The 25086-nt window shown below is 44.9% G+C and overlaps 1 long non-coding RNA gene across 2 annotated transcripts in view; it reads left to right on the forward strand.

Moving 5' to 3' along the window:
- The first annotated feature begins 14679 nt into the window (after window positions 1–14679).
- LOC122698254 overlaps window positions 14680–25086 on the forward strand; it is a 60613-nt gene continuing 50206 nt past the window's right edge. For both annotated transcript variants that reach the window (XR_006342300.1, XR_006342299.1), the window contains exon 1: window positions 14680–15095. This is a non-coding gene — a long non-coding RNA (uncharacterized LOC122698254). The remainder of the gene's footprint in view (window positions 15096–25086) is intronic.

Below are 25086 nucleotides of genomic sequence, written 5' to 3' on the forward strand. Positions count from 1 at the left end.
CAAAAACAAGACCGGGAGCTGACTGTGGCTCAGATCATGAACTCCTTATTGCCAAATTCAGACTTATATTGAAGAAAGTAGGGAAAACCACAAGACCATTCAGGTATGACCTAAATCAAATCCTTTATGATTACACAGTAGAAGTGACAAATAGATTGAAGGGTTTAGATCTGATAGAGAGAGTGCCTGAAGAACTATGGAGGGAGGTTCATGACATTGTACAGGAGGCAGTGATCAAGACCATCCCCAAGAAAAAGAAATGCAAAAAGGCAAAATGGTTGTCTGAGGAGACCTTACAAATAGCTGAGAAAAGAAGGAAAGCTAAAGGCAAAGGAGAAAAGGAAAGATATACCCATTTGAATGCTGAGTTCCAAAGAATAGCAAGGAGAGATAAGAAAGCCTTCCTCAGTGATCAATGCAAAGAAATAGAGGAAAACAATAGAATGGGAAAGACTAGAGATCTCTTCAAGAAAATTAGAGATACCAAGGGAACATTTCATGCAAAGATGGGCCCAGTAAAGGACAGAAATGGTATGAACCTAACAGAAGCAGAAAATATTAAGAAGAGGTGACAAGAATACACAGAAAACTATAAAAAAAAGATCATCATGACCCAGATAACCACGATGGTGTGATCACTCACCTAGGGTCAGACATCCTGGAATGAGGCAAAGTCAACTGGGCCTTAGGAAGCATCACTACATACAAAGCTAGTGGAGGTGATGGAATTCCAGTTGAGCTATTTCAAATCCTGAAAGACGATGCTGTGAAAGTGCTGCACTCAATATGCCAGCAAATTTGGAAAACTCAGCAGTGGCCACAGGACTGGAAAATGGCAGTTTTCATTCCAATCCCAAAGAAAGGCAATGCCAAAGAATGTTCAAACTATCACACAATTGCACTCATCTCACATGCTAGTAAAGTAATGCTCAAAATTCTCCAAGCCAGGCTTCAACAGTAAGTGAAGCGTGAACTTCCAGATGTTCGAGCTGGATTTAGAAAAGGCAGAGGAACCAGAGATCAAATTGCCAACATTCGCTGGATCATGGAAAAAGCAACAGAGTTCCAGAAAAACATCTATTTCTGCTTTATTGACTACACCAAAGCTTTTGACTGTGTGGATCACAACAAACCGTGGAAAATTATTAAAAGAGATGGACATACCAGACCACCTGATCTGCCTCGTGAGAAATCTGTATGCAGGTCAAGAAGCAACAGTCAGAACTGGACATGGAACAGACTGGTTCCAAATTGGGAAAGGAGTACATCAAGGCTGTATATTGTCACCCTGCGTATTTAACTTATATGCAGAATACATTATGCGAAATGCCGGGCTGGATGAAGCACAAGCTGGAATCAAGATTGCCAGGAGAAATATCAATCACCTCAGATATGCAGATGACACCACCCTTAAGGCAGAAATCAAAGAACTAAAGAGCCTCTTGATGGAAGTGAAAGAGGAGAGTGAAAAAGTTGGCTTAAAGCTCAACATTCAGAAAACTAAGATCATGCCATCCGGTCCCATCACTTCATGGCAAATAGATGTGGAAACAATGGAAACAGGGGCTGACTTTACTTTGTGGGGCTCCAAAATCGCTGCAGATGGTGACTGCAACCGTGAAATTGAAAGGCACTTGCTCCAGGATTTCCCTGTAGCTCAAAGGGTGAAGAATCTGCCTGCGAGGCAGGAGACCAGGGTTGGATCCCTGGATTGGGAAGTTCCTCTGGAGAAGGGAATGGCAATCCACTCCAGTATTCTTGCCTGGAGAATTCCATGGACAGAGAAGCCTTGTGGACTACAGTCCATGTGGTCGCAAAGAGTTGGACACGACTGAACGACTAACACAGTACACACAGTAGCTCCTTGGAAGGAAAGCTATGGTCAACTTAGACAGCATATTAAAAAGCAGAGACATTACTTTGCCAACAAAGGTCCATCTAGTCAAAGCTATGGTTTGTCTAGTAGTCATGTATGGATGTGAGAGTTGGACTATAAAGAAAGCTGAGCACCGAAGAATTGATGCTTTTGAACTGTGGTGTTGGAGAAGACTATTGAGAGTCCCTTGGACTGCAAGGAGATCCAACCAGTCCATCCTAAAGGAGATCAGTCCTGAGTGTTCATTGGAAGGACTGATGCTGAAGCTGAAACTCCAATACTTTGGCCACCTAATGCAAAGAACTGACTCATTGGAAAAGACCCTGATGCTGGGAAAGATTGAAGGCAGGAGGAGAAGGGGATGACAGAGGATGAGATGGTTGGATGGCATCCCTGACTCGATGGACATGAGTTTGAGTAAGCTCTGGGAGTTGGTGATGGACAGGGAAGCCTGGTGTGCTGCAGTCCACGGGGTCACAAAGAGTTGGACATGACTGAGCGACTGAAATGAACTGAACTGAATGGTTTTAGAACATGGCTACAAATTCTTTGTACAGGACGATTATTCCCATCAAGCAATGAGGTCTATGTCCCCTCCCCTTGAATCTGGGAAGGTTTGTGACTGTCTTAGCCAACAGAGTATGAGAGATGTGAAGATATGTTTGAGTTCCAAGGATAATTCATCAATGGCCATGGAGATTGCATGTCATTCTTGGAGCATTGTGCTACTCTATTGAAAGTCTTCCAGGACTTCCCCAGTGGTCCCCTGGCTAAGAATTCACCTTCCAATGCAGGGGATGTGAGATTGATCCTTGGTCTGGGAACTGAGATCACACATGCTGCAGGACAACTAAGCCCAAACACGGTGATTAGAGAAAGCCCATGTACTGCAACTACCCGCGCTCTAGAGCCCTTGCTCCACAACAAGAGGAGCTCCCTCATATCGTGACACAGACTCAGCAGAATCAAAAAAAAGAAAAAAGTTCTGTCTACCATGAAACCTTCTTACTGTGGAGAGGTTACATGTTGGTGTCAACAGTTCCAGCTGAACCAAAGCCAGCCTAGGCAACAGGTATATGTAAATCAAGAAGCTTCCAGATGACTCCAGCCCCAGCCATTCCAATCTTCCCAGCTGAAGCTCATACATGCAGGAGCAGTGGCAAACTGTCCCACCATACCTTCTGTAAATTCCTAACCTGCAGAACACACGAACAGGAAAAAAAAATATGGTGACTGTTTTATATCCTTAAGTTTGGGTGAGTTTGTTACATGACAGTATGTAACTGAAAGAGACACATAGAAAGGAATAATAAAGAGGCCAAGAGTATGGAGCATTGGTTTAGCTGGTATATAGAGAGAGGGTACCGTGGAATGCCTGTATCAATCTGAAGATACCAGAGGCTGGGAGCCTTAGGGACAAGTGTTGGTACTGAGCAGCAAAATATATTTTACATGTAAAATTTAGCAAAGTTAATAACAATAAAAAAATTAAAAAAAAAAAAAATTTAGCAACGTGTCTAGGAAAGGATTGCAGTAGACCAGAATGCCAAAATATACAGGTGAGAACTAATGGCACAATGGTGAAGAATTGGGACTGAGGGACAGACAGCTGGATTCTAATTCGTACTCTACAGCTTATTATGTGACCTTTGGCAAGGTTCTTAACATTTCTGAGTCTGTTTCTTCACCTAGAAAATGAGGACAATAATAGCATCCATGTTATAAAGTTTTAAATGGTAACATCTATTACAAAGTACCTAACACAGTGCTTGCCATTTAATAAGTGCTCAATTAGTCACAGTAATAAGGAGACAAAGCAGGAGATAAAGCGCCTGGATCCACCTGACACCAACGTCACTTTTACTCCACTTACCTCATCCTCAAGAAGACCCTGAGTTTTGGTAAAAACAGAGGGCAGACACATAAAAGAAAAAAAGAATGAAGAAAAAAGAATATGAAAATGAAAAATGAAAAAAAAGAAAATGAAGAATCAGTGCTCATATTAGACAGTTCCACCAGTTGATAGGGAAGTAGTGCAGCGGCAACTCACACACACTACTTTGATAACGATTTGCGTGCGGTCAAAACAATCAAACAGGCACACTATGTGTGTGACCCAGTAGTGTACTCCTAGTTGACGCTCAACAGAAATGTGTGCACATACACCTAAAGGACACGCATAGGAATGTTCCAAGCAGCATTTTCCACAACAGTCACAGATCAGACACAGCATCTGTCCACTAATGGGAGAATGACAACTTGTGATGTATTCATACAGTGGAACACGCTATAGTAATGAAAATGAATGCGGCACAGCTACCAGCAACAGAACCTACTAGCACAAAAGAAACCAGATACAAATGCATACACACATGGCCCCATTCATACACACACACACATATAATTCCATTTCTGTAAAGTTTGAATACCTAAAACTAGTGTATGAGAAGTCAGGATAGTGGTTACCTTTGGGGAGGACCTAGGGAGGAATTACTGGGAGAGAGTGTGAAGGGGGCTTCTGGGGTACTGGTAGTAATCTATTCACATGGTATTTACTTTATGCTAACTCACTGACCTGTATATTTAACAATTTGAACACACTTTCTATGCATATGTGGTATACTTTGCGATAAATTTTTTAAAATAAAAGACATTTAAAATGGCCCTTCCCAGGTGGTTCAAGTGGTAAAGAATCTGCCTGCCAATGCAGGAGACTCAGGCAGGAGATGTGGGTTTGAATCCTCAGTTGGGCAGACTCCCTGGAGAAGGAAATGGCAACCCACTCCAGTATTCTAGCTGGGGAAATCCCATGAACAGTACTTTGGACTGAGCACACACACATACGTACACACACAACAAGACATGGCTTTATAGCCCTTTCTAGGAGTTACTGCCTAGCAAACTGAGGTTGGCTATCTTTTGTGATTCCCCAGGGGACAATATGGCATCCATCTGAGTGTGGCCAGAACACACAGGAGCACTGGGATGATTCATAAATAGACACAGCCCAGCCCCTGATAGGAGAGACCAATCTAGCAGCAAACTTAGACCAGAAAAAACCACAATGAGGAAAGTCTGCAAGGAGCCTAAATGAGATGGGAGTGACCCACCCCCTGGGCAGGGATAGGCAGGCATTGCCTTTGGAGTTAGGCAAGCATTTAAACTTAACAAAACCCCTTCCAGCCCCCACTGAAGGAGCTGTTTGTTTCCGAAGGCCTGATGGAACAACTAACTGTAAGCTAGGGAGAGGAAATTACACAATGGATGTTGAAATGTGGGCTTGTTGAAAAGTTGTCACTCGAGTAATGAATGCCCTATTTCCTGTTTTTTGCTGAAAGTTAAATGCTGGGCATAATTAGCTAGTAAAAAAGCAAGCTTGGCAGCAGAACAAAAATAGCACATTTTGGGAGCCCAGGCCAATTAAAATTGTTTATGCAGCCATTTAGCAATATTTTTCTCCAAACTATTATGACCAGGAAATATGCAGCGTGAGACTGGGAGGCAAGTTCCTCAGAAGAAAAATGGCCCCCACACTGATCCTTTGAACAGCCTGCTATTCTCAGGGGATTTTATAATAAGAATGAGTACTTCCATCCTCCTGAACTCCCTGGGCCTCCTTGGGATCTTGAGAACAGCATCACTCACCCCGTGAGCGGGCAGCTGTGGACGGCGGGCTGCAACCTGCTAATGTTAAGATTAGCCAAGCTCCCCTATGTGTCAGAGCAGCCAACGACTGCGGATTTAGCTGCCTAATGCAGTCGTTTAAATCATCTGGCTGATGCCATAATCAGATTGAGTGTATGAAACGTTTTTGTTAATAACTGGACAGTCTGGCTGGTGTCAGGATTAGTTGCTAGAACTCAGCAAAATTGCGCTGAGCAAAGTCAGTCACCATGCCAGCTCCTTCCTGCCCTCTCTCCAGCACTTTCTAGGTCTCTGAGGACCTTCCATCTCAAGGACTCAGGTTCCATCTTCCTCTTCTTCTCCAACCTCCCTGTCAAAACATGCTTTCACATCCTTCCTTCACGGTAAGATATCATGGACTGATAACTGCTTTAGAAGTCATCGATCACAGCTTCTAGCTGAGAGGTAAAGTTTTGATTATGAAATTTTAGGCAGCATCCAGCTGAATTAAGGGATCTGGTAGACAGTTTGGAGGCAGGGAGCTTTCTCAGCATCCCTAAAATTTCACCCAAGGGAAATAGCCAATCCTAGTTAACTTACTAGGTTAACCCGCTTGACTGAACTGCTCTACTGGCTGACAGGAGAGAGAAAATCACTGGAGAACCTCACTCCACTGTAGGCATGGTTCCAGAACCCCCATGCAGTTTATATCTTCGCCTAACCACCTCCTCCACTGGCCTTCTCCAGGGGCCTGTCTTATAGTAATTAAGTCCTGGACTTCCGCTTGAGCTCTCACTGTGAAGTGGGTGGCAGGGGGGTTAAGGGCTGCAGAAGCAGAGGAGACCCAGATGCTCTTCTTTACGAGCTTCAAAGTACTTGAGCCCTGGAGAAGGAAATGGCAACCCACTCCAGTGTTCTTGCCTAGAGAATTCCGTGGACAGAGGAGCCTGGCAGGCTACAGTCCATACAGTCCATGGGGTGGCAAAGAGTCAGACACGACTGAGCGATTAACACACACTTGAAATTATATGACATCTGAATTTGCTTTAAAAGAAACAAGCAAGGGAACAGAACAAGTGGAGATGAAAAAGACTGACCATAAATTGATAGCTATTGAATCTGAATAGAGGTTCGTAGGAATTCATTATACTATTCTCTCAACTTTCTCATGTTTGAAATTTCTGTAATAAATTTTTAATGTTTAAACAAAAAGAAAAAAAATCCAGGATCTTGCAGATGAATGGATAAAGAAGATGTGGTATATATATACAATGGAATATTACTAAGCCATTAAGAAGAATTGAATAATGCCTTCTGTAGCAACACGGATGGGCCTAGAGATTGTCATGCTTAGTGAAGTAAGCCAGACTGATAAGGAGGAATATCATATGACATCTCTTATATGCAGAATCTAAAAAGAAATGATACAAATGAACTTATTTACAAAACAGAAAAACAGACTCACAGACTTAGAGAATGGATGAGGGGAACAGATAGTTAGGGAGTTTGGGATGGACATGTACATTCTTCTATATTTAAATGGATAACCAACAAGGTCCTACTGGTATAGCACAGGGAACTCTGCTCAATGTTATGTGGCAGCCTGGATGGGAGGGGAGTTTGGGGGAGAATGGATGCGTGTGTATGTATGGCTGAGTCCCTTTGCTGTTCTCTTGAAATGATCACAACATTGTTTGTTAATTGGATCTACTGCAATATAAAAGTAAAAGCTTTAAAAAAAAAGAAGTACTTGAGGACACAGAAACATTTGGGGAAGTGGAAACTATGTGTAGAATCCAGGCTGTTTCACTTATTCAATACTCCTTCCATCAACTGAAAAACTTAGTGAGTTGTCAAGACCGTGTGAAGCCAGAACTTTGATCAGGGAGGAGGATGGCAGCTTCCCGAGCCCGAGGTGTGGAGGTGAGCACTGTACACCTAAAAGGCTGCCATTCTAAAGCCTCTTGTCATCACTGGATTGGACCAGGGGGTTTCAAGAGCAGTAGAGTTGGCTCCTTCCCTCCTGTTTATGTTTTGTTCATTTTCATATTCATTCATTCATATGTAGATAGCAGTTAAAAAATATACATCTATGAACCAAAAAAATATTTAATTTGATATTAAAATTTCTCCTTTGTAAAAATAAAAATTAAATTAAATTAAAATTTTAAAAGAAATGAGAAAAAAAAGCACTCTCCCTGGCTTGACCCGGGCTCTGTGTCACCGTTTCTCTGACTCATCATTTTCCTGAGTTGGCCAGGACCTTCTTGCCTCAGAAGCACACTCTGTGCTTGTCTACTTTTTTCAGGCTCTGTCACGGCCTGTGCCCCTTTTTCTCCATGTATCCAAATCTCTCCCATCATATGAGACCAGCCTGAACCCCACTTCTTACCCACAAAGCTCCTTTGACCACCTTTGGCATGATGGTCTCCTACACATCTGAACCCCTGTAGCATATATTCCCTCCGCCTGCACCTTCAGTCAAGAATTGCCTCTGACATGTCCTGTGACATGTGCCTCTGACATATGCCTCTGACATATCACCACCGAACATTTATTTTGGGGGAGAACTTACAGCCTCTTGCTCATGGGCTTTTGGGTCAGGAGGGGACCTCTGGTCAACAGTGTCCAGGTCAGAACTAAACGAAGCTCCTGACCATGAATCCACCCCTGGGTCCCCACAGGAATTTCCTGTTAAACTCTCTCCCCCACCCCTCTGTGTTCCATTTCCTGTCCTTCCAGCCTCACCTCTGAATCACAGATTTCCCTGCTAGCCCTTCCATGCTCTCTCCCCCCTACATTCAATAAGCATCACAAGGTTTCAGATAAGAATACTTTAAGAGATCAACTCTGCAGCCTCCAGAATAGCTCCAGGAGACTTGATTCTGTTTCCACAAGCTGATGTGGTACAGTGGCTGTAACACTTTGCAGTTAACCAACCAGGGATCCTGAAAGGTCATCAGTCCCCCTGTCATTCATTCATTCATTCAACAAATATTTTTTGAGTATATGCTATATGCTAGAAGGGGATCCAGGCAAGCAAATAAGCAGTTACAGTGCTAATTCTGTCTGATGGTGCTGGTAAGGTATCCCACATGGATGAAGTTCTATTCTGTTTAATAATATGTTAAGAAGCAAGGGCCTCCACTCTCTTCTGCAGTCCTTTCCAGAGACTGAAGTTTTTTTTATGGTTCACCCAAGTCTTCAAAAATCTCAGAATGTTTTCATTGTGTTCAGTCCCTAAGTTGTGTCCAACTCTGTGACCCCATGGACTGCAGCCTGTCAGGCTCCTCCATCCATGGAATTCTCCAGGCAAGAATACTGGAGTTGGTTTCCATTTCCTTCTCCAGGGGATCTTCCTGACCCAGGAATCAAACCCACATCTCTGGCATAAGTCTAGTTAACAGGTAGATTCTTTATCACTGAGCCACCAGGGAAGCTCTGTTTCCATGACTTATTCTTTAAAATATTTATTTATTTGGCTGTACTGGGTCTTAGTTGTGGCTTGTGGGATCTAGTTCCCTGACCAGGGATCAAACCTGGGCCCCCTGCATTGTGAGCATGGAGTCTTAGCCTCTAGACCACAAGAAGAATCTCTGTTTCCATTACCTGTTAAACTTAGCAAGAATCTTTAAAAAGAAGAATTGGTCAAAACACTTAGGAGTCTTCGTGTAATTCAAGATGATAATTAGGGCACGCCTCCAGCATTTTACCAGGTGCTTCAACTTTGCCTAATGTTTAAAATTATGCTTTAAAGGCAAAAATTTAAGCACTGAATGATTCTAGCTGTCATTTACTGAATACATGTTCAGTGCCAGGCAATTTTCATAGGCCTAGTAGAGAGACCTGAAGGCCCAAGGGAGTCTGAATTACCACACACTAGGTCATTAGATTCCCCTTTGGTCCTGTATCCCTAGATGTCTGTCCACCTAGTGGACTTCCATTGTTTTGCTGGACCCACATCCATTCTCTTCTCTTCTGGTATCATCACTCACCTTTGTTCAATTCAGACCATCTAGTCTCTGCACCCACCTTTGGTCAAAGGGTAGGTAAGTGACCCACACTATACCAAACTGCCATTCTCTCCCTTGAATTTGAATCTTAAGAAGCTTGGCCCGAGCTATCTAGCCTCACTGATGAGTTCTGAAGTGACTTCCCATTAGGCCCTACTCTGCTTAGAGTCACTGCTGTTGATTTCTGCTGCTTGCAACCAAAGAACTGTAACGAAGACAGTGGTTCACCAATTACCATGAAAATTGGAATTCTTTTGTTCCGAAGAGAGCAAGCTGATAATGTCTGGAGCTTGCACACTCTACTCAGCTTTCTGTAAAAGGAGGAGGGACTTGGGCACCAGGGCCGTGGACCGTGGGACATTAGAGAAAGGAACTGCCTGACAAACAGCAAACGTGCCAAATGAACGCTTTCAGGGAAACCAGGGTTGCCTGAACACTATTGATTCTGGGTCCACTAATGGTTCGGGCTGGGGGGCTGGGTGTGACATCTCTGCCTCACTCAGCGCAGGGCCGCCAAGTCAGGCCCATTTTCTGGTGTCAGCAGGGAAATGGGAGACTATTAAGGAAGCACCTTATCAGGAACTGAGCTCAATGTCACTGGGGAGACAGTGGCAATTAGCCTGATGGAGGCCATGAAGCAGCCCCAGCTCCCGGGCAGGTGTGGAAGAAATTAGCTGGAAGCATCTTAACTGACAAGTCAGCTTAGGCCCCAGTAGAAAGAGGGCCCTGAGCAAATGCTGATGTGCCCTTTTCTCTGGCTGGGAAGGTCCCTGGCCCTTTCAGTTTTCTTCTGATCTGCTCCCTCTAAACACACACACACTTGCTGCTGGACATCTATGCACTTTACCAGCCCCATTTACAAAAGCAAAAATGACCCCTCTCAGTTGAACAGTATGTTCGTATTTATTAGGTCAGGCAAGCAATGTGATTAAGGGCTCAAGCTTTAGAGACTGGACTAGAAGGAGTCACGAGTATGTGAGGGGTCTTCTTTTGAAGAAACTCTCACACAAGCCTCATCACTTTCCTCCCATTCCAAACACACACGAGGCAAAGTCAACAGATACAACCTGAGGGCTGGGAGAACACTTTTCTGCTCTGCGAGAGTTTACTGTGTGACCTCAGAAAAATCCCTTTGCCTCTCTGAGCTTCAATTTTCTCAACTATGAAATGGGGCAATTACTAAGTGATCTCTGAGTTAGCCCAGGTCCTCTGAGAAGCAGATGGCAAGGAGGGGTTGTTCAATAATCCAAGGACTTCAGAGGAGAAATTCCTGTGAGAGAAAATGAAGGGTGAGCTGAGAAAGGCTGAGAGAGTCCTCAGACCACAATGCAAGAAGAGAAGAGAAAGGGTAAGTGGCAGCGTCTTAGATGGGCCCTAAATCTAAGGAAAGTTCAGCGAGGCCATCAAGCAGTCCTTAAGCGAGGGACAGCTGTCAGCGGAGTTCGGTGTCTCCCAGGAAGAGGTCTGCCGTAGCATCTGCGCTGTTTTCTGTCATCTGGGAAGTATGGCCTCCGAGTAGACAGTCCAAGAAGCTCGTTCAGAGCAAGCAGCTGGGGCCTCCCGAGCTTGGAGGTCTGCGAGGTGCATTCTTTGGGCCATAATCCTCTCTAAGCACCCTGGGTGCTCTCCTGTCCGTTGTTCTCAGAACCCTGGAGTTCTGCCAGCAGACCCAGAGCCACGTCGACATGAGGGGTCTGGCTGGGCACTGCCCCGCAGGCTGGCCTCCTGACCGGCCTGCGTGTAGCAGCTGCTCTTGGGCACTCCCCAATGGCAAAGCTGGCAGGATGTTTGTGCTCATTTAACACATTGGGATCAAATGTTTCCTGTCATTCCTATTTTTGGCTGCGCTTTGGTCTTCAGAGAAGGGAAGTGGGGGCTTCAGTTTCCCTGCTGTCGTCTTTGTTTGAAGTGAAGCCAAACAAAAGAGGCCCTACCCTGATTACATCTGTCCTGTCTTTCCTGGCTCCCCCCTCCCCAAGCTGGAGACCCTGCATGCACACGTCCACACATCCACATATAGGGATTTGTATGCCTTTGAGTTCTGGATGGGTCTGGGCTTAGGAAAACCTAGGTTTGAGTTTCCTGGATGTATAACCCTGGGCAAACGACCATCTCCACAAACCTTGACATTCTTATCTATAAAGGTGGGATAAAACTTACCTGTTAGGGTCATTGTGAGGATTTCATAAGAAAAGGCACACGAAGTCTTTAACATGCAGCTCGGATCATAGTGTGTTTATGCGTGTGTGTGTGTGTGCATGCGTGCAAATGCACTTGGTTGCACATGCACATGCACTCAGTTGCTCAGTCACGTCCAACTCTTTGCAACCTCATGGACTGTAGCCTGCCAGACTCCTCTGTCCATGGAATTTTCCAGGCAAGAATACTGGAGTGGGTTTCCTACTCCAGGGGGATCTTCCCAATCCAGGGATTGAATCCGCATCTCTTGCATCTCCTGCATTGGCAGGTGGATTCTTTACCACTGTGCCGCCTGGGAAGCTCCTTGGAGCATAGTACGTGCTCAATAAATGATTATTGGTGGTGTCACCTACTAAACACCTACTATCAGCCTCATCATTCCTGCCTTCCATCGTATCTTCTTGTGAGAAGAACAAAGGTATCAGAAATTTCTCCTGCTCTCAAGAAGCATACAGACTAGAATAAGAACATAGAGAAAAACAGAAACAGACTTAGAGGATGAAAACTTGTCTGGGGAAAGAACGGGAGGAAGAGATAGTTAGGGAGTTTGGGGGTGGACATGTACTTGCTGTTATATTTAAAATGAATAACCAACAAGGACCTATTGTATAGCACAGGGAACTCTGCTCAATGTTATATGGCAGCCTGGATGGGAGGGGAGTTTGAGGGAGAATGGATGCATGTTTACGTATGGCTGAGTCCCTTTGCTGTCCACCTGAAACTATTACAACATTGTTAATCGGCTATACTCCAATACACAATAAAAAGTTAAAAAAAGAACACCCAGAAAGTTGCTAAACGGTGGGGCTGGCTTGGGAAATTTTGTCACAATCAGGACTGTCTCATTCATTTTGTGACTTCTATTGGAGCTCCCTCTCATGTCTGTATATTCAGTCTCCTGAACTCATGGGTAATGTCTTAGACCCAACACACCGTAATGTGTAGAGATGGTGCTCCTGGCGTAGGGAGTGTACTTTCCACACATTGTGGAATGTAGAAGAGAGAGTACTGATTGGGAGTGATCATAAAGCCAGAGGAAGCAGTGGACCACCAAAGCCAGGTGATGAAGGGCCTCGTAAGCCATATCAAGGAACTGGTCTTGAACCTGAAGGTAACAGGGGTGCCCTTGATGGGTTTCAAGTAGGAGAGTGATGGAATCAGATTTGTCTGATGGCTTCAGAACAATTTACCCCATTAGCGCCTTTCCCTGGGGAAAGCCTGTCCCCTGGAGAGGAAAGTATGAAGAGAAAGGACCCGCCCCTTCAAAGCACTGTCTGCTCAAACTTTCCCTGACCTGTCCACCATCTGAACAAAGGCCCCACGGCCAGCTGGAGAGGGGCCTTGTTGATTACTCACAATTCCCTTCCCAAGAGGACAGGCGTTGATATGTTTTCTCTTGATAACACTGGCTCCTTTCGAGTAATAGGACTTCCTGTCTGATCAGAGAGCAATTACTGCACCTCCAAAGAGAAAACACTTTAAATAAATCCAGGTTTAGCCCTCCGTCCTTGATAATGGAGACGTTTGTTCACTAATCAGCCACTGGCTCTGAGTTTAAGGAAGAGTGGGCATTTAGGACACCCCGTAAACCAGATCGATGTTTCCGGATTTGTTTGGTACAAGAGTCCAATGGCCAAAGGAGCTCCTTCCCCAGGGAATCTGGGCCCCTCTATGCCAGTCTGGGTGTGGAGCTTCTGGCTTTCCTGCCCCCAATCCTTTCAGTATCTGGGGCCAGGGACCTGTGAAGATCAAGGCCAAGGTTTGGTCCACTTGGGGAAAGTCCAAGCTTATTCAGGTCAAACTCTGTGCCCCTTGAACTGTTTACATTAGGGAGTCACAAGGAAATTTGCATGAAGAAAGGTTGTCACCCAATAGCCATCATTAAATACTGCATTTTTTTCCCATCTTGGGAGAATTAAAATTCTACCTCTAAATGAGCATTCCTACTAGAGATCATTAGTTGGCTTAACTGTCTCCTTTCCAGTATCTGCTGGGCTATCCCTCACTCCTTGCTTGCTCTTTTAAGACCACTGGAGGGATAAGAAGTGGACAATAATGTTAGTTAACATTTACATAGCACTTGCAATGTGCCAGATACTGTGCCAAGCACTTTTCATTTACTTAGTTGTGTGGCTTTCCGAAACACCTCTATGACATAGGTACTATTATTGTTCCCATTTTTTTTTTAATAAGGAAATATTTTTTTTAGGTCATGCCCTGTAGTATGAGGGATCCTAGTTTCCCGACCAGGGACTGAACCCATGCCACCTGCAATGGGAGCACAGAGTCTTAACCGCTGGACCACAAAGTCCCAATTCCTAATTTTAAATGAGATAACTGGGGTACAAAGGAGTTCAGAAACTTTCTCTTTTTTTTTTTTTTTTTTTGGTTGTACCACACAGCTTGTGGGATCTTGGTTCCCCCAACCAGGGATTGAACTTGGGTCCTTGGCAGTGAAAGCCTAGATCCCTAACCACTGAACCACCAGAGAATTTCCAAGAAACTTTCTAAAGTTGGAATAGCTGATCCATGGCAGGGCCAGATTCTGAACCCAGGAAATCTTGGCTGTGGATTCTGTGCTTGTAACATATGCAGACTACCTTTTCAAACCATCATCCTCTCTCCAAACTCTTGGCCTTCTCCTGTCTAACCCTGGCTCCATCCTTACCTCTTCCAGGGGGTTTTCCTGAGCTTTTAGATTCCTGAAGGACAGGAATAGTAATCTTGTTCATCATTGCCTCCTGAGCACTTCGAACCTAATTGATGCTCAAAATAGTTATTGAATAAATATTATGAGTCATTGAGCACTGGCCGGAGGCGCTTCATCTCCTAAGGACTATTGTATCCTGTTACCACTCTACGTTGTAATCACTTGTAATGTGTTGGTGACTATTCTCACAAGTGAATACCTTGCATCCTGGAATGGATGGCAAGATCCTCTGTCCTTCCTTTATAGGAAGCTCAGCCCTAAAGTGGTGCCCACTCAGCCTTATTATTTGGCTTTTGTCCACTTTCCTTCCTACTAGGTGTGGTAGGCAAAGTAATGGCTCTCAAAGTATGCATATTCAAATCCTTAGATGGATAAAGATGCTATATAGCAAAGGGGGGATTAAGTTCACAGATGGAGTTAATCACTGCCCTTGGGCTAGGGAGAGCAGCCTAATCCAGGTGAGCCCAGTGTGATCACAGTCCTTGTAAGTGGGAATCAGACTCAAGGTTGAAGATGCTATGCTTCTGGGTTTGAAGATGGAGGAAGGCGCCAGGAGCCCAGAAGTTCAGACAGCCTCTAGACACCTTCCCAGAGCCTCCAGAAGGAAGGTCACCCTTTCACACTTCGATTTTCACCTCATGAGACCAACTTCAGGCTTCTGATCTACATAATGGTAAGATAATAGCTGAGTGGTGTTATCGTGGGAGTGGTTTTTTTTTTTCTTTTTGGATGATCTGGGTCTTCATGGCTTTTGTGCGGGCTTTCTCTAGTTGCAGCAAGTGGGGGTTACTCTTGGCTGCAGTTCTTGTTCGGTGGCTTCTCTCATTGTAGAGCACAGGCTCTAGGCGCGTGGGCTCAGTAGTTACTCTGTGGCATGTGGAAGTTTCTCAGACCAGGGATCATCACCTGTATTGCCAGGTGGATTTTTTTTTTCTTTTTGGCCAGGTGGATTTTTACCCACTGCGCCACTAGGGAAGTCCAGCTGGTGATGTTTTTAAGCCGTGAAGTCTGTAGTAATTTGCTATAGCAGCCACAGGAAACAAATACACTGGTACTGAGGGTGGAGAGGTGAACAAAACCAACATGATGTCTGCCCTTGACAGCTTACTGGATATTGCCACTGTCTTGGGGACTCTGAGTCTGGTTGGCAGTTCCTAAAACACATTAGGTTCCAGAAGCATCTCTGGGACAGCGGGAACTCTGCCCTTTCTGGAGCCTGGAGCCTGTCGGTGGTGTTCAAAGCTCTCCTTGGCTCATCTGGGTCACCTCTTTTGACTGCCGTATATTATTTTTTATGTGTTTGGGACTACACTAAGTGTTTTGCATATGTACCTAATTTCATCCTGACCACAGCACTCTGAGAGAGGTATTTTTATCCTCATTTACCAGATGAAGAAACTGAGGCACCGAGAGGAAAAGTGACTTTCCGAAGAGCATACAGCTAGTAAGTGGCAGATGCGAGCCTAAGACGTCTGGCTCTGAAACCCACCCATACCATCAGCCATTCAGTTTTTGTCCCACCTTCGGCCTGCCAGGTTCACCACATGCGTGTCTGAGGGCAGTTGCAGGGCCCACTCTGGGTTCCAGTAATAGGGCGGAGTCCCTTGTTAGGGCAAACACCGCTCCCACCCAGGTGCACAAGGGGTGCTTTTCCGGAAGCCTGATGAAGGCTGAGATGAGCAGGATGCTGAATGGCTCTTGAGAAGATGTCCTGGAGACAAGCCCTTGGCAGAGTGGGTAGACCAGGACAGCACCCCGTGGTAAAGAAGACCACATCTCAAGTGCAGGGTGAGGGCGATGGGCTGTGTTTCTGGGGGAGCTCTGGGCCCAGAAGTGGCCCCTGAGGAAGGCAAGACTCAGATCTACCCCACTCCAGGCCTTCACTCTAGGCAGCCTCATCTTTCTCCAGCCTTCTCCTTGGAGGCGGCTACATTTCTCTCAAGTCAAGGCGATGTGATCTGCCCTCAGTAGACTCTGGGGGAAGAGAGGGTGGATGTGGGGACAGGGAGGGGAGGTGTTCTTAACGGCAACGGCAGCAGTAATAATAACAGCTACTATTTATTCAACATTAAAGGAATCCCGTTTAATCCTCAGAACATCCTTTGGGGTAGATTTTCTTATCACCACAACTTTGCCAATGGGGAAACTGAGGCTCAAAGAGAGGACTTCTCCAGCTCACACAGCCAGAAAACATAGAACCTGGTCTCCCCGGTTCCAAAGTCCATGCTGACACAGGAGTCAGGGACACATAATTGAAATCATTAACTAGGTTGCCTCACCTTGACCTAAAATAGAACTGGGTAAAGGCCTGCTCCCACTTCTCCCACGATCGTGGCCCTGATGAGGCTCCCAGCTGCCCGGCGTGGGAACCTTGCCATGGGGCGTGGGACCGTCCGGCCAGCAAAGGGTGTGTGTCTGTGGGGCAAGCTGCCCTATCGCACTGGAGGGAGTGGGGAGGAAGTGACTCAATCATCAAAGGCCTGGTCTTCCTCCGGGAACTGTCCCTAATCACCATTATCCCACTACAATAATACCATTTCAGAGAGACTGTGAGCTGGGGCACTGTGTAGCCATGTAAACTGCTTCCTGTATCTGCCAAACCCAACAGCATTCGGCAATTAATAGAATCCAGCGAGGCCTCCCGCCCTGATAAGGCCAGGCAGGGCTGCTGCTGCTGGCCTTGTTGTTCTAATGACGCATGGCCCTTATGCTGCTAAGTCATTCTCTCTCCTCCCCGGCAGCATGGGGCCACAGTGGCCCAGGGCCCCTGCGAGGCCGGAAAGAGTCACACACACTCTGCTTGGTTTTGCCATTTTGTGGGGATGAAAATTATTTTTATTCTCCTGCTAAACAAAAGTCAATCCAGGCCACCCCAGGGTGCTGGAGGAGAATGGGATTATTTGGGAGAAGTGACTTAGCAGCAGCAGCAGCACAACCCCGGCACCCTAGATCAGGGACCCACAGATAAGTGGATGCTTCATGAAGTGGTGCAAGGGAAGAAGTTAGGAAAAGTTGATACCACATGACTTCTAGATCATACCAGGGTTTTGGGATTTTAAGAGCCTTGTGCATGCATGCTAAGTTGCTTCACTTGTGTCCGACTCTCTGCAAACCTATGGACTATAGCCCGCTAGGCTCCTCTGTTCATGGGATTCTCCAGGCAAGAATACTGGAGTGTGTTGCCATGCCGTCCTCCAGGGAATCTTCCTGACCCAGGGATCAAACCCACGTCTCTTACATTTCCTGCATTGGCAGGCAGGTTCTTTACCACTAGCGACATCTGGGAAACCCATTAAGAACCTCAGATCCTTGTAAGAAACTGCCTTTAGAAAGTAGAGAAATGCTTTAGAAAAGGACCTAACCCCACATAAATTATCTGTGGTTCTATGGATGCAGTTGGGAGGTGACATTTCACAGTCCCAGGGCTCCCTGAATCTTGGAGGGAGCATGGTTTGACAGGTGATGGCAGCTCAGAGACCCCTCCTGTCTGTGGCCCACACCTGCAGTCCACTGTGGGTGGAAGCACATTAAAATGCCAGGATGTAAAAGGTGCAGCCACAATGGAAAGGTATGGAGGTTCCTCAAAAAATTAAGGAAATTACCATATGATCCAAGCAATCCCTTGACCAGGCATATATCCAGACAAAACTATAATTCGAAAAGATACATGCAGCCCTCTGATCATAGCAGTACTATTCACAATAACCAAGACATGGAAGCAAGCTAAATGTCCCTGATGAATGGATAAAGAAGATGTGGCACATATATACAATGGAATATTATTTAGCCATAAAAGAAGGAAATCTTACCATTTGCAACAGCATAAATGGACCTAGAGGGTATTATGCTAAGTGAAATAAGTCAGACAGAGAAAGACAAATACTGTGTGATCTCACACGTGTAATCTTAAAGCAAAAATCCAAAAAACTCCCAAACTCAGAGATACAGAGAACAGTTTGGTGGTGTTTGCCAGAGGCTAGTGGGGGTTAGCGGGTGGTGTGGAGTGGGCGAAATGGGTGAAAGGAGTCAAAAGGTCCAAACTTCCAGTTAAAAAATAAAGTGCCAGTGATGTAATATACAGCCTGATGACTATAGTGTATGATACTGGGTTGTACACTTGAAAGTTACTAAGAGAGTGAATCTTAAAAGTTCTTATCACAAGAAAAAAGAATGTGTAATTATGTGTGGTGATGGATGTTAACTAGGCTTATTTTGGTGATCATTCCACAGTACATACAAATATTGAATCATTATGTTGTATACCTGAAACTAACATATGTCAATTAGCTCTCAATTAAAAAAAAAAAACAAAAAAAACCACCACTCTTCCCAGTTTTCTTTTTGGTGACCTGCAATGCGCCCTCCTTTCTTGTAAGTGGGTGGGATGCACCCATGTTCTTTGCAGAGGATCAAGTACTACAGTCTTTGGGGAAAACATTGACTACTTAGTTTGACTTGCTTTGGACCTTTTAGCCCGATTCCCTCAAAGTCACGGCTGGTCAAGTTGAAGGTATGATTCTGACTCTTCTCCGGAGAGGGACTTCACACTTGCTCACTCTCCTCCTCTCAAGAACGATGCAAATGAAGGCAAAGGGATTTCCCCACACACACCCCCCACACCCCAGGCCAGAAGAACCTTTGGGGAGGAGGGTGAGGCTAGAGGATGTGGGCGTTTTAAAACTCTCACTTTGTAGGAAGACTCTCTTGGTAATTTGCAAATTGTACTCAAGTGTAGTAACTTCCCCGAATTTGGGTGTTTTGTGTTGTTAGCGTTGCTGTTATGGGTTAGGGCCCATTCCAATGAACTTCCTTGGGGGAGATCGGGTCATCATACTCTTGTAGTTATTATGCTCTAACAGAAGGGAGCAGGGAGGTAGAGAGGAGGGGAGCAGAGGTGAGGATGGGGCCATAGCAGAATGGGGAATAGTTTAAGATTTGAGTTCCAGATCTGCACTTCCTAGCTGTGCAATCTTGGGCAAGTTACTTCATATTTTTTTGTCTCCTGTCTCTAACAGGATAGTGATTAAAGGACTCCATGCCTCAGACTGCTGTGAGGGCTAAATGATATCATGCATGCAACGTTGCTAATACAGCGCTTGGTGGATATAAGCACTCAATACCTGCATACTGAACTGCTAATGGTTTTTATCGTGTAGTAATATTATCTCTGTCCCCCTACTCCCAGCATCCAGACCTTCCTCAGGAGCAGCAAGCCTATGTAACTTCCCTTGTTATATATATGGTAGAATGAAATATAGGACCACATACCTTGGTCAGTCTTGAATACCTCTAAGGACAGAGGACTCACTACCTGACTAAGTGGCCCATTTAATTTTCAGGAAGTTCTGGCTGATGGACATTTTCTTCTTTTCAGTGAGTCAAAGGCTGTCTCTCCGGGTTCATTGCTTGTTTCTTGCTGTGCTCTCCAGAATCACGGGAAATTTAAATCTGATCTTTGTTCTATGTGGAAAGTTCACATATTTGGAGAGAGTTGGCACACCCCTTCTGAGATGTCTCCATCCAAAAGGCTTGAGAGTCCTTTGTGAGGTTGGCCACTCTTTTGGAGTTTTTTTGTTTTGTTTTAGGAGGTTTTCGGTTTTTTTCTTTTTGGAAGTTGTTCTCCCCTCATCACTTTCTCTCCAGTGAGAGGGTAAGATTAAAGAAAAACAACAATAGCAACAACAAGCCAGAAGACTCATTCACTCAGCAGGAAACACAGGGCAAGTTTCACATCTTCTGTTGTGGACATGAGTCTCCATGTCTGCGGCGCCAGAACAGTTGGAGGTGGATGACTGATGGGAAGTGGTTCCGGTACCGAGTACACTCCAATGTCCTGTGGCTGGCGGAGCAGTTCCTTCACCAGAAATACTGGAGGTAGCTTTACTGGAAAGGTGGGAGGGCCCCTATGAAGTAGGGCTGTGGCTTGGCCTCCCCAAGGCTCCAGGGCAGGTTGGGGTAGATAACAACTGGACTGTGATATCAGGGAGCCGCAGGAAGGCCAGCCGTAATCTCTCAGGCCATGCTGGATGAGCATCGAGGATCTGGGAAAGGCACACTACAGGCTCTGGTGTACTTGATTTGGGCCCAGGCACTTACCTTCTCCATCCTCTGCATTCAATAGTTACCTGCTTGGAAGATACTACTAGTCTGAATTCTGTCATACCTACTTCAAGGGGAATGCCTCAGTTCAACTTTTAGTTGCTCCCTAATAAGGATTTCAATCCAAGCCTCTTGGTCCAATGTCATGTTGAACAATTATCACTATCACATACATTTGAGCCTTCCGTTGCTTTGCCCAGGCTTTTCTTTAATGTCTTAATAGAAGTACAATTGATTGACAATGTTGTGTTAGTTTTAGGTACACAGCAAAGTGATTCAGTTTGAATATATATGTGCTTTCTCAGATTCCTTTTCATTATAGGTTATTACAATATATTGACTATAGTTCCCTGTGCTATATAGTTAAACCCTTGTTGTGTATTTTATATATAAAAGTGTAAATCTGTTCATCTCAACCTCCTGGTTCTAGTTTAGTGAAAAAGTTCGTGGGTAATTTGATAGGGATCGCATTAAATCTGTAGATTGCTTTGGGTAGGATGGCCACTTTTTCTTTTAATGAATTATTCATTTATTTTTGGTGGCACTGGATCTTTGTTGCTGTGCGCTGGCTTTCTCCAGTTGCAGAGAGTAGGGGTTAATCTTCGCTGCGCCGTGCAGGCTTCTCACTTGGCGGCTACTCTTGCTGTGGAGCAGAGGCTTTAGGTGCACGGGAATCGGGAGCTGGAGCCACCGGCTCAGTAGTTGTGGACTGTGGGACCTAGAACCCAGGCTCAGAAGTTGTGGTGCCCAGGCTTAGTTGCTCCATGACATGTGGAATCCTCCCAGACCAGGGACTGACCCCATATCCCCTGCCTTGGCAGGTGGATTCTTATCCACTGTGCCACCAGGCAAGTCCAGTATGGCCATTTTAGCAATATTGACTTTTGCAATCCAAGAGCATGGGCTGTCTTTCCATTTCTTTCAATCATCTTCAGTTTCCTTTATTAATGTTTTATAATTTTCAGAGTATAAGTCTTTCAGCTCTTTGGTCAGGTTTATCCCTAGGTATTTTTTAAACATGATTTTAAAAGGAGTTTTTTTGTTTTTTTTACTTTCTCTTCAGGTCTTTCATTGTGCATGTAAAGAAATGCAACAGACTTCTGCTATACTTCTATCCTGCTACCTTGCTGAATTTTCTTATCAGTTCTAATAGCTTTTGTGTGGAGTCCTTAGGGTTTTCTATATAGAGCATCATGTCCTCTGCATATAATGACAGCTTTACCTCTTTCTCTCCAGTCTGGACACCTTTTCTTTCTTTCGCATGGCCGTGGCTAGGACTGCAAATACAGTACTATGTTGAGTAGAAGTGGTGGTAGTGCTTCGCCCAGTGTTTTACTTTACCTCGGAGAAATACCCATTTCCTTTACTCTTACACACATACCACACTCACAGCACTTCTGACATGAGATGTATGAATTTATTCCCACGCCAACCAGTTCTCTGACCAGCTGGATATCCTACAGTTCAATTCAGTCCTGATCTCATCGACTGGATGGAGCCCACCAGGCTCCTCTGTCTATGGAATTCTCCAGGAGAGATTACTAGAGCAGGTTGCCATTTCCTCCTCCAGGAGATCTTCCCCACCCAGGGATTGAACTTGGGTCTCCTGCATTGTAGGCAGATTCTTTCCTGCCTGAGCCACCAGGGAAGCCCATCTACGTGGAATTAGCATCAACTCCCACAAGTTGAGGGCTTGGTCCCACAGACTGACCCTACTTCAGACACCATTGCAAGTTCCAGCTTGTCTCTGGTATTTCTGACCAACTGGCTGTAAAGTGGGGTTTAATAATTTGCTAGGACAGTTCACAGAACTCAGAGAAACACTTATGTTTACCAGCTTACTATGCAATAAAGAAGACAATAGAAGATACGGATGAATAACCAGATGAAGAGCTTCATGGGGTAAGGTCTAGAAGGGTCCCGAGCACAGGAACTTCTGTCCCTGTGGACTTAGGCTGCTTTACCCTCTCTGCAAAGAATGTGTTCACAGCCCTGGGAGCTCTTCAAACCCTGTACTTAGAGGATTTTTATGGAGGCTTCATTACAGAGGCACAATGGATCATTAGCTCAGTGTCCAGCTCTTGCCCCCTTCCTGGAGGATGGGAGATGGGGCTGAAAGTTTCAAGTTTCTAATCATGGCTTGGTCTCTCTGGTGACCAGCCCCCATCTAGGAGCCCATCAAGAGCTGTCTTATTAGAAAACCTATCACCCCAGAAATTCCTAGAGATTTGGGAACTCTGTCTGTCAACATAAGCAAACCAAAAACCTAAGTCTGTAAATGCCTCATGGTTAAGAAATCAAAACACTAGGGCCACAAATCATAAATAGCCAACTGAGCTTTTCCAAATCAGCCAATTGCTTTAGCCAATCAAGTAATACCCTTGCTTTATTCCACCTCAGTTCAATGGCCTCCTTGTTTAATCAATTTAACAAATTATTTGTGACCAAATAATTTCAGAAGTGATAATTATCAAAATCTTAAATCTTGTTTGCATCTTCTACATTAATATATATATATGTGTGTGTATATATATATATATACATATATATATTTTTAGTGTGGGATGGATGTACCTGGACCTGATAAAGCCCTTAAAATTCTCTTCATCTTGAGACTTTCCTACTTCATTACATTCAGTCACCACTCTCTCTACCCTCGACCACCTGCCCTTCTTTATTCACCTCTGGTATTCAGTGCCCTTCATAACCCAGTCCATCCTGAACCTCGTCTCATTCATTCATTCATTCATCTACCCATTCATTCAGTAAATTCAACTGAACCATGTTTATTCAACTGAATCAGCTGTTATCGATAGTCTGTTAAGCATGGTTCTAAGGGGAATATAGCTCTAAGCAAGACAAACATTGTCCCTATCCAGAAATTTAAACTAGACTGGTAGGGATAGGAGGGTAATGAGTGGATTGGATATATCCAGTAGGCAAATAAACAAATGGATGATAATAATAAACTATCAGTTTTATTTGAAGAAAAATAAGTGAGGGTAAGGAACTTGAGGGTAAGGTAAGTGTGGCTGGAGGACAGGTGCTCTTTTTAGACAGAGTGGCTAGAGAAAGCCTCTCTGAGGAGGCCACATTAAAGCAGAGACATGAACTATATTGGGGAATCAGCCAGGTCTGATGGCAGAGAGTTTCAGGCAGAAGGACCAGCCAGTGCAAAGGCCGTGAGGTAGGCTGGGTTGAGTGGGTTGGAAGCACAGTGAACAAAGAGACTGTGTTAGATGTTAAGATCAAAGAGACGGGGTGGACAGGACAGGATATGGAAGACTTGGTCAAGACTCAACTCCTCTGCTTTCCAGTATGTTCCTTCAGCTGCTCATTTGCAAATGCTGCCATAGTGTAGGAGGCACTTAATGTCTGACTGGCTCATTAAGCAGCAGTAGCAGTTTGCAGAAAACCAAGGGGCATCACGGATCTGCCAACACCTCCCTCGGACACACATCTCTGTTGGCAGGGCCAGGGACAGCCAGACACAAATTACCTCACTAACCGGCCACTGCCTGCCAATTTCGGCAAAGGCCTTTTGGCCCCCCTTGGCTGTTTCTCGAAGAGTCCACTTGCCGCCCACAAGTTTCCTCTGAAATGCCCTTGGCCCTGTCTTTGTCTGACCACACAACTGTGAGCCTCGTGTATCCTGCCTTGATTGGTATTGCAGGGTACAAACCAAACTTGTTGCTTTCCCTTCTTGGTAATATTTTGACTCAGTATTCTGAGTCAGACTCTTAAAGTATTCTGACTCTTAAATCATGTAGTCGGCAGGTGTTCAGTGAATATAACTCGATTCAGAATACTCCTAGTTTAGAAGTCCGGGGTGAATTATAAACATTTTTCCCATGAATGGAACTTCTTTGACTTTTGTGAAAAGCGTTGGGGGTTTGTGGGCCTGTAGTTAAATGTGACCAATGATTTTTTTTACTGAGCACCTCTCAATATCTGGCATTCTCTGAAGCACTGGTAAAACTGTGAAAAGGCACACCAGATCCCCTGGGGAGGAGCTTACATGGGGGAGGAGAACAGGCAATAAACAAAATAAATGATCAAGGCGTGTTTGGATTGTGACAAATAATACTGGGGAAACAAAACAAGGTGAGAGAGTGGCTGGGGCAGACAGTTTCTTGGAGTGGGTGGTCTAGGGTGGCCTCTGTGAAGATGGCTTCTGGGACAAGACCTCAATAAAAATGAGGAGCCAGCCATGAATTTCCAGCAGATGTAATAAAGTTCAAAGGCACTGAGGTAGGAATGGCTTAGTCTTTGGAGAAACAAAGGAGAGTGGATGCCCGGGGCAGGCGTATGAAGTCCAGTGAGCCATTGTTAAGAGGTTTGGATTTTAAGTGCAATAGGGAAGCACTGCAGGAATCTACAGCAAAGGAATGATGAACAGTCCACTGTGGCTGCCAGGTGAAAAAGCCATCAACATTCATCCCTGACATTTGTACAATGCTTTTCCATTTACAAAGCCCTTCCTTACTGCCTGGAAAATTCCATGGATGGAGGAACCTGGTAGGCTACAGTCCATGGGGTTGCAAAGAGTCGGACATGACTGAGCA

This window comes from Cervus elaphus, chromosome 1, assembly GCF_910594005.1.
Source record: "Cervus elaphus chromosome 1, mCerEla1.1, whole genome shotgun sequence".
Taxonomy (NCBI): Eukaryota; Metazoa; Chordata; class Mammalia; order Artiodactyla; family Cervidae; genus Cervus; species Cervus elaphus.